This window comes from Pseudophryne corroboree, chromosome 3 (assembly GCF_028390025.1).
Source record: "Pseudophryne corroboree isolate aPseCor3 chromosome 3, aPseCor3.hap2, whole genome shotgun sequence".
Classification (NCBI taxonomy): domain Eukaryota; kingdom Metazoa; phylum Chordata; class Amphibia; order Anura; family Myobatrachidae; genus Pseudophryne; species Pseudophryne corroboree.
The window spans coordinates 20,689,024-20,703,026 of NC_086446.1; the positions used below are offsets into that span (position 1 = coordinate 20,689,024).

Below are 14,003 nucleotides of genomic sequence, written 5' to 3' on the forward strand. Positions count from 1 at the left end.
TGTGTTTGGACCTGTTATCCTGTTCCTCCGTGTTCCTGGATACTCTCCTGTGTCTCCGTGTTCCTGGATATTCTCCTGTACCTGTTTCTTCCGTGGAACTACAAGTACCAGCACCAGCAATACCTTTCTGGCTTCACACCTTCTACACCTGCAGTGTGCTCCAGCCTACAGCAGTAGAGACTCCCTCTCCAGGTGCATTCCGTCATCTCACCTGTGATTCAGCCTGCAAGCTGATTATGCTTCTCCACCAGCACAGTGAACATTAACTCCAAGTCTCCTGCATTTCTACCAGGTTTGCTACCATTATTCCACCTCTGCTGGCTCCACGTTTTAATTATTCTGGATTCATTTTTGCATTACAAACTTTGCCATAGACTTTCAGTTTTCAACCCCATTATTCCATTGTCATTTCCATTGCCGTTACCATTTCCATTGCATTCGTTTGTTTTACTTTCTGCTGCATTATTATCTGGACTTTCTGTTATAATAAAACTACATTGTGCACATGCGCAGAAACCCAGTACTGCCTCCTCACTTCATTCCACCTACCTCCACTGACCCACTAGCGCCCCCTCCGGGGACACAAACTAAACCGTCTCTGACAGTAACAGCCGAGCAGACGAAGCTGCTAAGTTAGCAGCTGCTACCCCCATACAGACAGACACCACACAACTGATGGTATTCAATACCATCAACACACAGAAGTTGTGTGAAATGCAAAATTTGTGTTCCACACAGGAAAGAGCAGTCTGGAAGGCAAAGGGATATGGCCAGGAGTCCTCAGGACTCTGGACGGATGGACATGGTAAACCAGTGGCCCCCAGGGCATACCTTCCATGTCTGGCTGAAGCAGCTCACGGGCTGACTCATCTAGGCAAGGAGGGGATGTGCAAATTGGTAAGAGCGTACTGGTGCGCCCCAGGATTCTCCTCTCATGCGAGTAAAAGAGCAATGTCCTGCCTTACTTGTTTGAGAAAGAATATTGGAAAGGCAATACCTACAGAACCATCCCATATCCCACCTGCCAGCGGCCCTTTCCAGGTAATACAGATTGATTTTATACAATTACCCCCTTGTCGGAATTTGAAATATATACTTGTCTGTATAGATGTTTTCTCGAATTGGGTCGAAGCATTTCCTGCAGCTACAAATACCGCTATGTTTACAGCTAAGAAAATTGTGCAGGAATTTGTATGTAGATATGGTATCCCAAAAATAATCGAAAGTGATAGGGGTACCCATTTTACAGGTGATGTCTTTCAAGGAATGTGTAAGTTGATGGGAATTGATAGCAAGCTGCACACTCCGTACCGTCCACAGGCGAGTGCAAAGGTCGAAAGAGTGAACAGCACTATTAAAAATAAATTGAGTAAAGTGATGGCAGAGACAGGATTGACATGGCCAGAAGCTTTACCCATTGTATTGTACAGTATCAGAACCACTCCCAGGTCCCCTCTTAATCTGTCTCCTTTTGAAATCTTGTTTGGTCGACAACCGCATGTCATGATTAACCCTCAGGATGATTTGAAATGTAACAATGAAGTAACTGTAAAGTACTTGATTAACATGAGTAAACAGTTAAGGAATCAAAATGATAATCTGAAGTTGGTGATTCCCGATTTACCAAACAGTAATTGTCATGACATTGAACCCGGGGATTATGTAATGATACGAAATTTTCTACGCTCAGGTTGCCTTATTGACAGATGGGAAGGACCATACCAGGTCTTACTGACTAGCACTACAGCATTAAAGGTTGCTGAGAGAGAGACTTGGGTCCATTCATCCCACTGCAAGAAGGTTGCTGATCCAGAGAAGTCCCGTGATAAGGAACAGACGGTAGAGGTTGTATCACTGGAGTGTCTGTTCCAGGAGGACTGAGGCGGCACCTGAGCCTTGAAGACCGAAAGCAGTTGTCGACTCCCCAATCCCTTTTATTGTTTTTCTCCACTTCCCATCCCCTCTCCCTTGAAATTTCTGTTTCCCCCCTTCTCATTTTTCTCCATTTCCCCCTCAAAGATGGACTTGCCCCAAGAGACTGTGATCCGGATTTTTCTGTTGACCACGATGTTGACCAGAGCAGTCTGTTCCGGCGAGAGTACCATGGAGGTCGAGGGAGGTTCTGGAATGGGTTCCGATTATGATGATGGAGGCGTAGTTTTCCAAGATCAACCTAACCAACAAGCAAAGGCGAGTATCAGAAAACGATCCGATAGCATTGATCATAGAAGAAATTGTGACGGATTGTTAGCTGAAGAAAACTGTATCTGCAGGCTTTGTAACAATGTCATTGAGGATGGGTGCATAAAGAAATGCCAATCCAGTTTTAATATCCATATGGACCGGCATCCATTGAGTGACTATCACTCCTTAGTGGGTAATGTGTTAAACAAAACAGATTGTTGGGTATGCTCTCAAGTACCTCAGGGTCATAGCAAATCAGGGCTAGTACCATTTCCTTTAACGGTAGGGGAGGTACTTGAGTTAAATGGTGGGAGACCGGTGGACCGGAGGTTTAATATCTCCAGCCCTCCTAGTTTGAAGCTCCACCAAAACCATGTGGATAGGTCCCCGTTATGTTTTAACATCTCCAATCCCAGAAAGCCGGGAAATTGGGAAGTGTCATGGAGTAACCACACCATGACCTTTTCACACAGAGCAGATAGAATGCCTACAGATACAGAGCTTGTACGCCACATAGCCAGTAGAGGAAAATCATTCAGGTATAGATATACCTTAGGAAATAGGATTACTAGAGTTGGAGAGGTATCACCAGGATACTGTGCACATATCGTACAATCTGATACGTGTATTAAACAGATGGAAGAATTAGGATCAGGAGACTTCACCTGGAAGGTGTGTAATATGGTAATGTCCTTCTCCGTCCCATATGTTCTCCCCGATGATGCATACTTCATATGCGGGAGAAAGGCGTACAAGTGGCTTGCCCCAAACTCTGAAGGATTGTGTTATATTGGAAAAGTATTGCCTGAAGTGATGACTGTAACACATGACAAAATGAAAGACATACACCGTGGTGCCCAAGCTCCTTATACTCACACTCATTACGAGCACCGGGTTAAAAGACAACTGTCAGAAAGGTTAGAGCATCCGGCCTCTGATCTGATCCATGAATCCACCGGGATTCAGGTTCTGGTGGCGTTAGATTTCACTCGCACCGCTCGAGGAGTGATGAATTATAGATACATTTCCGCACTCGCCAATTTGTTAGATAATATCACTGAAATGTATGATGACACGTTTAGATACACTGGAAGAGAACTTCAAGCCTATAAAACAGAACTAGTACAGCATAGAATGGTTCTTAATTACCTCACAGCAGTGACAGGCGGATATTGTGTTACATTGGCAACACAGTACGGCGTGAAGTGTTGCACGTATATCACGAATAGCACCGAGGATCCGGTAGAGGTCATAGACCAAAAGATGGATGATATTCTCCAATTAAAGTGGGAATTTCGCCGAAAACACAATCTCACTCTTGCTGCTGTGGGTAATGAGCTGACTGGTTGGGTGTCATGGTTGAACCCGCGAAATTGGTTCTCCGGTTTGGGAGACTGGGCTCAAGGAGTCATAATGGATGTTGGGAAGTTTCTCCTATGTATCTTAGGTGTTGTTATATCGATTGGATTGATATTTAGATGCGGGCAGGCTTTAATGAGGTGCAAACAAAGTACAAGAGTGATGAGTTTGAGGAGTGAGGAAACTGTAATTAACCTGGATTTGATTTACGACCCAACGATAGAAACAATGATGTGATGAAAATGCGATTATACGGTCCGTTTCTTTCACCTGTTTTTCTGGTTTTTCTCCAAGATAACAAGACCCACTTGGACGAGGGAGTTGACAAGACGCTATACAGACAACGGATTGACCAAAGAAGAAGTTTTGACCATTTGAGAAACGGACATTTGATGAACTTTGCCATGGATCCCCAGTTTCCCTAGAATTCTTAAACTTACGCTAGCCCAACATTTTTTGTAAATCTAATGGCATTGACAAAGCTTATTGCTCACGCCTAAGGAGCAAAACAGCGCAAAGAAGACGACTTTCAACTGATACCGAACAAAACTTCAACGACAGATGTACATTAACCTGACATAGAATACCACTGCATTATTCATAAGTGTTCTTTATCTTCATCTCTACAACCCTCAGGTAATGACACACATAGTCGATAGGGAATACAGGCACAGATATCAGCAACCACATACCTCCCCTATTCATGTATCATCAACTAAAATGTGCTTCCCCATTTTGTTACAACTGAAAGCCGAAATGAGCTCGGTAGAGTTTGACAGCCCATCCACAGACCCTTAATACGGGATAAGAAGGAATTCAAATGTATACTTCGCAATACCTCGAAGCTTGATTTACAACACGTACGGCACGATGATACATGACCCCCCAAACATGGATTCATACATACATGCTTCTGCTATCTCACTAGGTCATACCCTCTTCACACCTACTCCTCTCTCCTCCCCTACCCAACCGTGGAAATGAATTAACCCCTGACATATATTTTTCTCCTTTTGAAATGTTTTAGAAGGTGGCAGTTATTATTGACTGCCAAAGGGTGGACTGTCAAAGTCAGAAAAATATCCCTATACATGCTGCCATATTTGCACCTCACACTGGTCCGCGCTGCGCATGCGTGCGCTTTCCCGTGATAGCGCATACCCGCAGTTGCATGCACCCGCTCGCACTCGGTATGCGTATTTACGGTAAAGAGTATGTAGTCGTAGCGTGCGACCCAAGCGTTACATATTTTCACAATTAATGTAGTTTACAGATCATGGTCCCTTTGATAGATTCTGAAAGTTTGGTTAATATAGAATGTCCCTGAACGGAGGAATCCCTCTTTGTATTGTACGAAGGGTCTAACAGGAGTCATACAGCAGTGTTTGGTACCCATCGGAAGAGTATTTAAATAGCAATATTCCGGTGTTGGTTTGGAGCGGATCAATCGCTCGTGCGAATAGTTATGAACATAAGAAGTTTATGTTCATTTACTATTATTTGTTCTTACTTAATCATGCGGCGGGAAACCTAGTTTCCCACCCACCTGAGCAGTTGGAAACAGTCACAGCCCACCTGTATGAAACAACCTATGACCTTTTGTTATAGCGCGAAGCCGAATTCCTGTGTCCAATGGGCGATAAGATTGTAGGGACCATTAGATTGCATTGTGTGTGGAGCATAAAAGACGGGCCTGTGGCATCCAGCTTACACTTCTCTTCAAACGGTTCTCATTGCTGATAATCGGGAAGCTGGATGTCCAGAGGCGCTTGCGATCGTTTCCCCTTGTGCGTAAGTTTTTCTCCGTAATCATATTGTCTTACTGTGAGCCATCTCTCTCATCTCTCTCTCTCTCTCTTCTCTTTCTCTCGTATTTTCCTTTAATAGTATTGTATTGTATTTCCTGTATAGTTATCTGGTTAGTTGGTTTATGTTATACTGTAGTGTATGCTTTGTACTGTGATTCTTTTTGCACGTATAATAGTCTTAATACATATAATAGGTTTCGGACCCTAAGCCCAGGTATCTGTGTATTCTTCATAGTGTTATGTATTCTCTGAGCGTCGGTGACGCTCAAGCAGCTTTGTAGGTAATCAGGTTACACAAGGTTGCACTTACACATTGTCTCCACACTAAGGTTTACTGTGTATTTCATTGCTGAAGGTATAGATGTAAAGGTTTAACGTTGTGAGCGTCTGCATCGCTGGTGATCTCCTCGTGGTCCCGAGCGTACGCTACGCTATAGTAAACATTACGTTAGTCGGCAGCCAATAGCGTGCCTGCCTGTGATCACTAAGCCGTAAGCGAACGTGACGCTTGAGCGTCTCGACTACGGCTGAACGATCACTACGCAACTTGCGTACCCTTACGGTACTTCTTACGTAGATAGCGTACAGTGTTCTTAGACCTCATAAAGGGTGATATATAAGATAAATAATTCAGCTTTATCAATCTTCTGCCTGTAACATCACCCTCTGTTCCCTTAGTGTTTTATGTACACACCAGTACTTAGGATGCCACCAGGTCTTAAACCTCGAGCAGGATGGGATTACACAATTGGCTGGAGACCACAGAATAATTTATAGTAATAACGCTAGGCAGACTGATAGCCAACAAGGGAAGGGCACACCCTGGGTAACTGGCAGGATACGGGTCACAGCAGCAGTGGGTGGGACAATATATGTGGTTAGGTAACTGAGCACAGTGCAGCTAGGTAGGGAGGCTAGCAGGCTGAGCTGTGGTAGAGAAGCACAAAATGAAACAAATGGCAAAGGCAATAACCAAGGATAATATAGAATTAGCAGGAACTATGTTCAGGCATGACAGAAAATCAAAGCACTGGAACAGTATCAGAGTACAGGATTCTGGGACACAGACCAGCAACTTACACTACGGTATAAGCTACAACTGACAGGGTAGAGCAGAGCTGACTAGCTTATAACAAAAAGTAGGACCAATCAGAACCGGATGTAGTTAAAATTCTGGCTCTCGGGATCTTAGTGCTCAGAAGACCGGCGCCGGAATCCAACAGCAGTGGAATCTCGATGCCCTGAATCCCGACCAATGCCCGGTATACCCACTCGGTTGGCTGGTAAATGCCACCAACCGAGTGGGAATAGAACCGAAGAGGAGTGAGCCCGTGTGGTGCCACACTGATGGAATTCCAGCTGCTGTTGGTATACTGACAGCCAGCATGCCGGCTGCCGGTAAATCATATCCAACCCATCAGAACAGCCAGAATGGGAAGGTCCACATAATTAGAAATCTCATACAGCTTCATTGCTGCACATAGCCTAAGCATCCAGACTGTTAGGAAGCCACAGTCGCCATAGCTGTCTGGCATCCTGGTAGCCTAGCAACCAGCGGGACTTTTAGGCATTGCATCTGGATGACAAGGTGTCCCGGTTGCCTAACAACAACTGATACTTGTCGGGGAGACAAGCCGCAGTGGTGGCTTGTAACACAGGTTTGAGAAATTGCATGTCTTCTCCACCTTTGGGAAACATAACTCAGCTTGGGCTCCCCTGGTGCTGTTAGACCCTCTATTGCTTCCGCTTGGCAATCCCTGTGATCAGGGTGATGGAGGGGAAACATAACTCAGCTTGGGCTCTCCTGGTGTTGTGAGAACCTCTATTGCTGCCGCTTGGCAATCCATGTGATCCGTGTGACGGAGGGAAACATATCTCAGTTTGGGTTCTCCCTGGTGCTGTTAGATCCTTTATTGCTGCTGCTTGGCAATCCATGTGATCAGTGTAATGGAGGGAAACATCTCAGCTTGGGCTCCCCTGGTGCTGTTAGATCCTCTATAGCTGTCGCTTGGCAATCCCTGTGATCAGTGTAATGGAGGGAAACATATCTCAGCTTGGGCTACCCTGGTGCTGTTAGATCCTCTATAGCTGTCGCTTGGCAAGCCATGTGATCAGTATGACGGAGGGAAACATATTGCTAGGAGGGTATAAATCTGCACAGGATATGTTTGTAGTATTTGTTTATCAGTTAAATTATTATTGGACCAACATCAAGCCTACTTAAGCAGAATCAATTCAGCAAAAGGTTGGTGGTGCTCCCAAAAAATAGTTCAGTAAACTATGAAACAGGGGGTGTGGTCTTTTGAAATGACAAAGGTAACTATAGGTCTTTTCCAGGGCACACTTAAGAAAATGAGAATGTGAAAATATAAAAATTTAACTTTTATTGAAATATACTTAAAAAGAGGGGAGCAAACGTTCATATATAGATAAATGCACTAATGCTATGATTCTAGGCAAAATGGTTACATAGGTATTCCCTTAATTATCAGAGTTGCCTGTATCTCCTAACAATGAGAAATATTTGTGGGAATAAAGTCACTCCATTATGCTCAATGTAATTCAATTGTCAGTTAATTCTATGATCTATACCTTGTCTAAGAGTCACAGAATGAATTCTGTGTGGGAGAACAAAATACCTATGGTACATAGTATTCCCTGGTGGTCTCCCATCCAGGTACTGACCAGGCCCTGCAGTGCATAGCCTCCAAGATCAGACGAGGTTGGGCATACCCAGTGCGGTCTGACCATAGGTAGATAGGTCTCCAACACACACAATGTTTCAAGCACACTGGAACCTGTGGGACTTAAATATATCAATATTACTTGATACTGGTGTGTGCCTGAGTTTGTTCTAATAGGTAGCTAGGGGTGAAGAACGTGGCAACTACAATATAATGGAAACTACTGAGGAGGAAAGGGATCTAGGAGTCACTATTTCAAGTGACATAAAGGCAGGAAAGCAATGCAACAAAGCAATGAGAAAGGCAAGTCAGATGCTTGGTTGCACAGGGAGAGGAATCAGTAGCAGGAAAAAATAAGTTATAATGCCACTGTATAGGTTATTGGTGTGGCCCCATCTGGAATACTGTATCCAGTTCTGGAGAACATATCTCCAGAAGGATATAAATACATTAGAGTGTGTACAAAGAAGGGCAACTAGAATAGTGCATGGCCTACATCACAAAACGTACCCGGAAAGGCTAAAAGATCTTAACATGTATAGTATGGAGGAGAGAAGGGAAAGGGGAGACATGATAGAAACTTTCAAATATATCAAGGGTCTTAACAAAATTCAGGAGGGAAACATTCTTCAAAGGAAGAGAAGTATTAGAACTCGAGGACATACACTGAGACTGGAGGGGGGGAGGTTCAGGGGAAAATTAAGAACAAAATACTTCACAGAAAGGGTAGTGGATAAGTGGAATAGCCTCCCATCAGAGGTGCTAGAGGCTAAGACTGTAGAACAATTCAAACATGCTTGGGATAGGCATATGAATATCCTTACAAAGAATTAAGGTTCAAAAAGGGTTGAGATTGCCTGAAGGATTAAAAAAAAAGGGGGCAGACTAGATGGGCCAAGTGGTTCTTATCTGCCATCAAATTCTATGTTTCTATGAGTATTGCTGAATGAGGCAGGTCACAAGACTTGTGTATGGCAATGATAATTTGGACCAATGTGTGACTAAGTTGGTTCCAATGGTGTAGCAAGATGAATGTTGCTAGGTAGTATGTGTCTTGGAGTGTGTGCAGTAGATATATAAAAGTGGGAGCCAAGTCTAAATATTCTGACACTTCTGCTGTTCAGTCATCTGTCTCAACATCGAATGACCGAATGAGAGTGATCAGAAACGGACAGTGGCTCCGATGTAAGGGTAGAGTGGTACTTCTGCTGTCCCTACAGGGAGTGGCGTTCTGTTACCATGAGCATTGCAGAACGTCACTGTTAATCGTGGGATGAGAGAGTAACCCCGAAATTGAAGAGAGAATTTAAGGATTGGATTTAAGCTGTACACAAAGGGTAATGCCCAAAATTGTACAGATTGTAACCATATTCAATAATAGCGTATTGCTGAAGTTGAAGAATAAATCCTACTGACGCAAACTATATCTAGACTACACAACACAGACAAAGTGTAACCTGTGGAGCAACGAGCCCCAGCTTGTTCACAACTGTACATAAAATAATAAGTGTGACAGAGAGAGTAGCAAGTCCTGGATTGCTCACAAATTGTACAGAAATGCCACAGTAGAAATAATTCTAGGTTCACAAGCATTCCGCATGAGCAATAGGTACTATGAAGCAAAAAGTGCCCCGGCTTTACAACAAATGAGTGTGATAAATAGAGTAGCAAGCCTAACACTTAATGTGCTCAGTAGATGCTGACACGCTATAACACATGAGGCAGTGAGCCCCAATTCATTCACAGCTGACATAGATATCTGAGGCCCAGTTTATTCACAGCTTATGCTGTTAGCTGCCAATTCTCTGGGTAGAAATTCAAAAGAAAAAGCAGTTTCATGCAAGGTAATAAGAGATTCAAATTGGATTCATCAATTAATTTTTGTTATTCATTTATAAGTCCCCTGTATAAATACCCTTCAGATGGTGTTTTGTGAAATGTGAAAATAACAGCATTTGTTTGCAGCAGCTATCAAGGGTTTGACTATTTGATATGGTACAGTCTCCACTGTGCCCCTTTTTGTTTATGGGCAGTGTGGAGGGATTGCTGTTGCTTAAAGGGTTAACCTGGACGGGGAATCCAAACAGGAGGGGGGGGGGGGGGGAATAGGATTTTAATTACCTACCGGTAAATCCTTTTCTCGCAGTCCGTAGAGGATGCTGGGGTCCATATTAGTACCATGGGGTATAGACGGGTCCACCAGGAGCCATTGGCACTTTAAGAGTTTGAGAGTGTGGGCTGGCTTCTCCCTCTATGCCCCTCCTACCAGACTCAGTCTAGAAACTGTGCCCGAGGAAATACACAGATAGTGGATTCATACCAGATCACACAACAGGCAAAACCGGCCAACAGGCCGGAGAACTCAGCAACAGCTGAAACAGTACTGAAACAGTAAACAATGCAGAACTTACCTAGGAACCAAGCAGTACCGAACTATAAAACCAATGCAGGAAAACGAAGCGCTGGGCGGGCGCCCAGCATCCTCTACGGACTGCGAGAAAAGGATTTACCGCTAGGTAATTCAAATCCTATTTTCTCTTGTGTCCTAGAGGATGCTGGGGTCCATATTAGTACCATGGGGATGTACCAAAGCTCCCAGAACGGGAGGGAGAGCGCGGAGGCTTCTGCAAAACTGCTTGACCAAACTTGAGGTCATCAGAGGCCAAAGTATTGAACTTATAAAACTTTGCAAACATGTTTTACCCAGACCAAGTAGCTGCTCGGCAAAGCTATATAGCCGAGAAACCCTGGGCAGCCGCCCAGGAAGAGCCCACCCTATGAGTAGAATGGGCCTTTACAGATTTTGGACACACCAAGCCTGCCGTAGAATATGTATGCTGGATGGTGAAACTGGTCCAGCGTGAAATTGACTGCTTAGAAGCAGGACACCCAAATTTCTTGGGACCATAGAGGACAAACAGTGAGTCAGTTTTTCTATGATGAGCGGTCTTCTTCACATAAATCTTCAAAGCCCTCACAACATCCAAGGCCTTTGAAGCAATTGAGGAGTCAGTAGCCACTGGCACCACAATAGGTTAATTGATATGAAAGGCTGAAACAACCTTAGGCAGGAACTGCGGACGAGTCCGGAGTTCCGCCCTATCTTCATGGAAGATCAGATAGGGACTTTTACAGGACAAAGCCCCCAATTCCGACACGCGTCGAGCAGAAGCTAAGGCCAACAAAGTGACCGCCTTCCACGTGATAAACTTGATTTCAGCCTCCTGTAGAGGCTCAAACCAATTAGATTGCAGGAACTGCAATACCACATCAAGATCCCAGGGTGCCACTGGTGCCACAAAGGGAGGCTGGATGTGCAGAACCCCTTTCAAAAAGGTCTGAACCTCAGTGAGGACAGCTAATTGTTTTTGGAAGAAAATGGACAAAGCTGAGATCTGGACCTTGATGGAGCCCAATCTCAGGGCAATATCCACACCTGCTTACAGGAAAAGGAGAAACGTCAAAGTTGAAACTCCACCACAGGAAATTTCTTGGATTTACACCAAGACACATATTTTTTCCAAATGCGATGGTAATGTTTAGTCATTACCACCTTCCTAGCCTGTATCAGGGTAGGAATCACATCCATCGAGATACACTTCCGAGCTAAGATCTGACCTTCAACCACCATGCCGTCAAACGTAGACGTGGAAAGTCTTGATAAGCCCCTGCAGCAGCAGATCCTCCTGAAGAGGTAAGGGCCTTGGATCTTCCAGCAGAAGATCCAGCAGATCCGCGTACCAAGCCCTCCTTGGCCAGTCTGGAGCAATGATGATTGGGAGAACCTTTGTTCTTCTTACAAGTTGAAGAACTTTTGGAATCAGAGGAAGTGGAGGGAATACATACACAGACGTGAACACCCATGGTGTTACCACTGCGTCCACTGCCACTGCCTGCGGGTCTCTTGATCTGGAACAGTACCTCCATAGCTTCTTGTTGAGGCGGGAGGCCATCATGTCTATGTGAGAAACCCCCCATCAACCAGTTACCTCCTTGAACACCTCCGGATGAAGGCCCCACTCTCCTGGATGGAGATCGTGTCTGCTGAGAAAGTCTGCTTCCCATTTGTCTACTCCCGGAATGAAGATTGCTGACATTGCCACTGCATGCCTTTCTGCCCAGAGGAGGATTCTTGACACCTCCGACATTGCAGCCCTGCTCTTTGTTCCGCCTTGTCTGTTTATGTAGGTCACTGTGATCACGTTGTCCGATTGCACCTGAACAGCTCGATCCTGTAGAAGGTGTGCTGCTTGAAGAAGGCAGTTGTACACGGCCCTTAGCTCCAGGATGTTTATTGGGAGAAGGGATTCTTGATACGACCACCTTCCTTGGAAGGGTTCTCCCTGAGTGACTGCTCCCCAACCTCTTAGACTTGCACTCGTGGTTTGAAGGATCCAGGCCTGAACTCCGAACCTATGGCCTTCCAGAAGGTGTGGTAGTTGTAGCCACCAGAGGAGCGAAATCCTGGCTTTTGATGAGACGTATCCTCTGGTGCATATGTAGGCGAGATTCTGATCACTGGTCGAAGAGATATAGCTGAAAGGATCGAGCATGAAACCTTCCGTACTGCAGAGTCTCGTAAGAGGCAACCATCTTCCCCAGAAGGCGGATGCACTGATGAACCGATACCCGGGAAGGCTTCAAGACATCCTGGACCATTGTTTGTATCACCAATGCTTTCTCCACTGGTAGAAACACCCTCTGAACCTCCATGTCGAAAATCATCCCCAGGAAAGACAGCCTCCCTGTCGGCCCCAGATGAGACTTTGGAAGGTTCAGGATCCCACCGTGCTCCTTGAGCAGACGTGTCGTGAGAGCAATGGATCTCAACAACTTCTCCCTGGACGACGCCTTGATCAGGAGATCGTACAGATATGAAAATATGTTCAACCCCTGCTTGCGGAGAACCATCATCTCTGCCATCACCTTGGTGAAGACCCTCGGTGCCATGGAGAGACCGAACGGCTGTGCCTGAAACTGATAGTGATCGTCTAACAGTGAAAACCTGAGATATGCCTGATGCGGCGACCAAATAGGAATGTGGAGGTACACATCCTTGATGTCCATGTACACCAGGAATTCCCCCTTCATCAGTCCTGAGATGACAGCTCTCAGAGACTCAATCTTGAACTTGAACTCCCTGAGATAAGGGTTCAAAGATTTTAATTTCAGAATTGGCCGTAACGAGCCATCCGGCTTCGGTACCACAAAAAAAGGTTCGAATAGTAACCTTTGTTCCACTGATGAGGCGGAACTGAAACAATGACCTCGTACACTACCAATTTTCGGATAGCTTCCAGAAGAATTGCTCTGTCGCCTGGTCCTGGTGCAAAAAATACGGTGGACAAAAAATGTAGGGGTCCCCCGTATTTTAAACACCAGCACCGGGCTTCACTAGTCCGAGAGATAATGCCACAGCCGGGGGACACTTTTATATTGGTCCCTGCGGCCCTGGCATTAAATCACCAACTATTCACCCCTGGCCGGGGTACCCTGGAGTGGGGACTCCTTAAATCAAGGGGTCCCCCCCACAAGCCACCTAAGGGCCAGGGATGAAGCCCGAGGCTGTCCCCCCATCCCTGGGTGGTGGATAGGGGGGACGATAGCCTTGTGTCAAAAAATAATATTGTTTTTTGTAGCAGAACTACAAGTCCTAGCAAGCCTCCCCCGCAAGCTGGTGCTTGGAGTACCACAAGTACCAGCATGCGGGGGGACGACGACGGGCCTGCTGGTACCTGTAGTTGTACTACAAAAAAAAAACCCAAATAAAAACAAAGTAAAATTTTATTAAACATACATGCCCACTTACATACATACTTACCTATGTTGACACGAAGCACTCGGTCCTCTTCTCCTGTAGAATCCACGAGTACCTGTCAATAAAATTATACTTACAAAGAATCCTGTGTAGATCGGTCCTCTTCTTGAAAGTTATAATCGACGTACTTGATTAAAAAAAAAAAACTAA

The 14,003-nt window shown here is 45.1% G+C and overlaps 1 protein-coding gene and 1 pseudogene across 1 annotated transcript in view; both read right to left on the reverse strand.

The window, feature by feature from the left end:
- Positions 1 to 14,003, reverse strand: part of LOC135054551 (zinc finger protein 850-like) — a 211,955-nt gene that overhangs the window by 126,614 nt on the left and 71,338 nt on the right. The window lies entirely within an intron of this gene.
- LOC134898507 (5S ribosomal RNA) lies at positions 7,988 to 8,106 on the reverse strand (annotated as a pseudogene).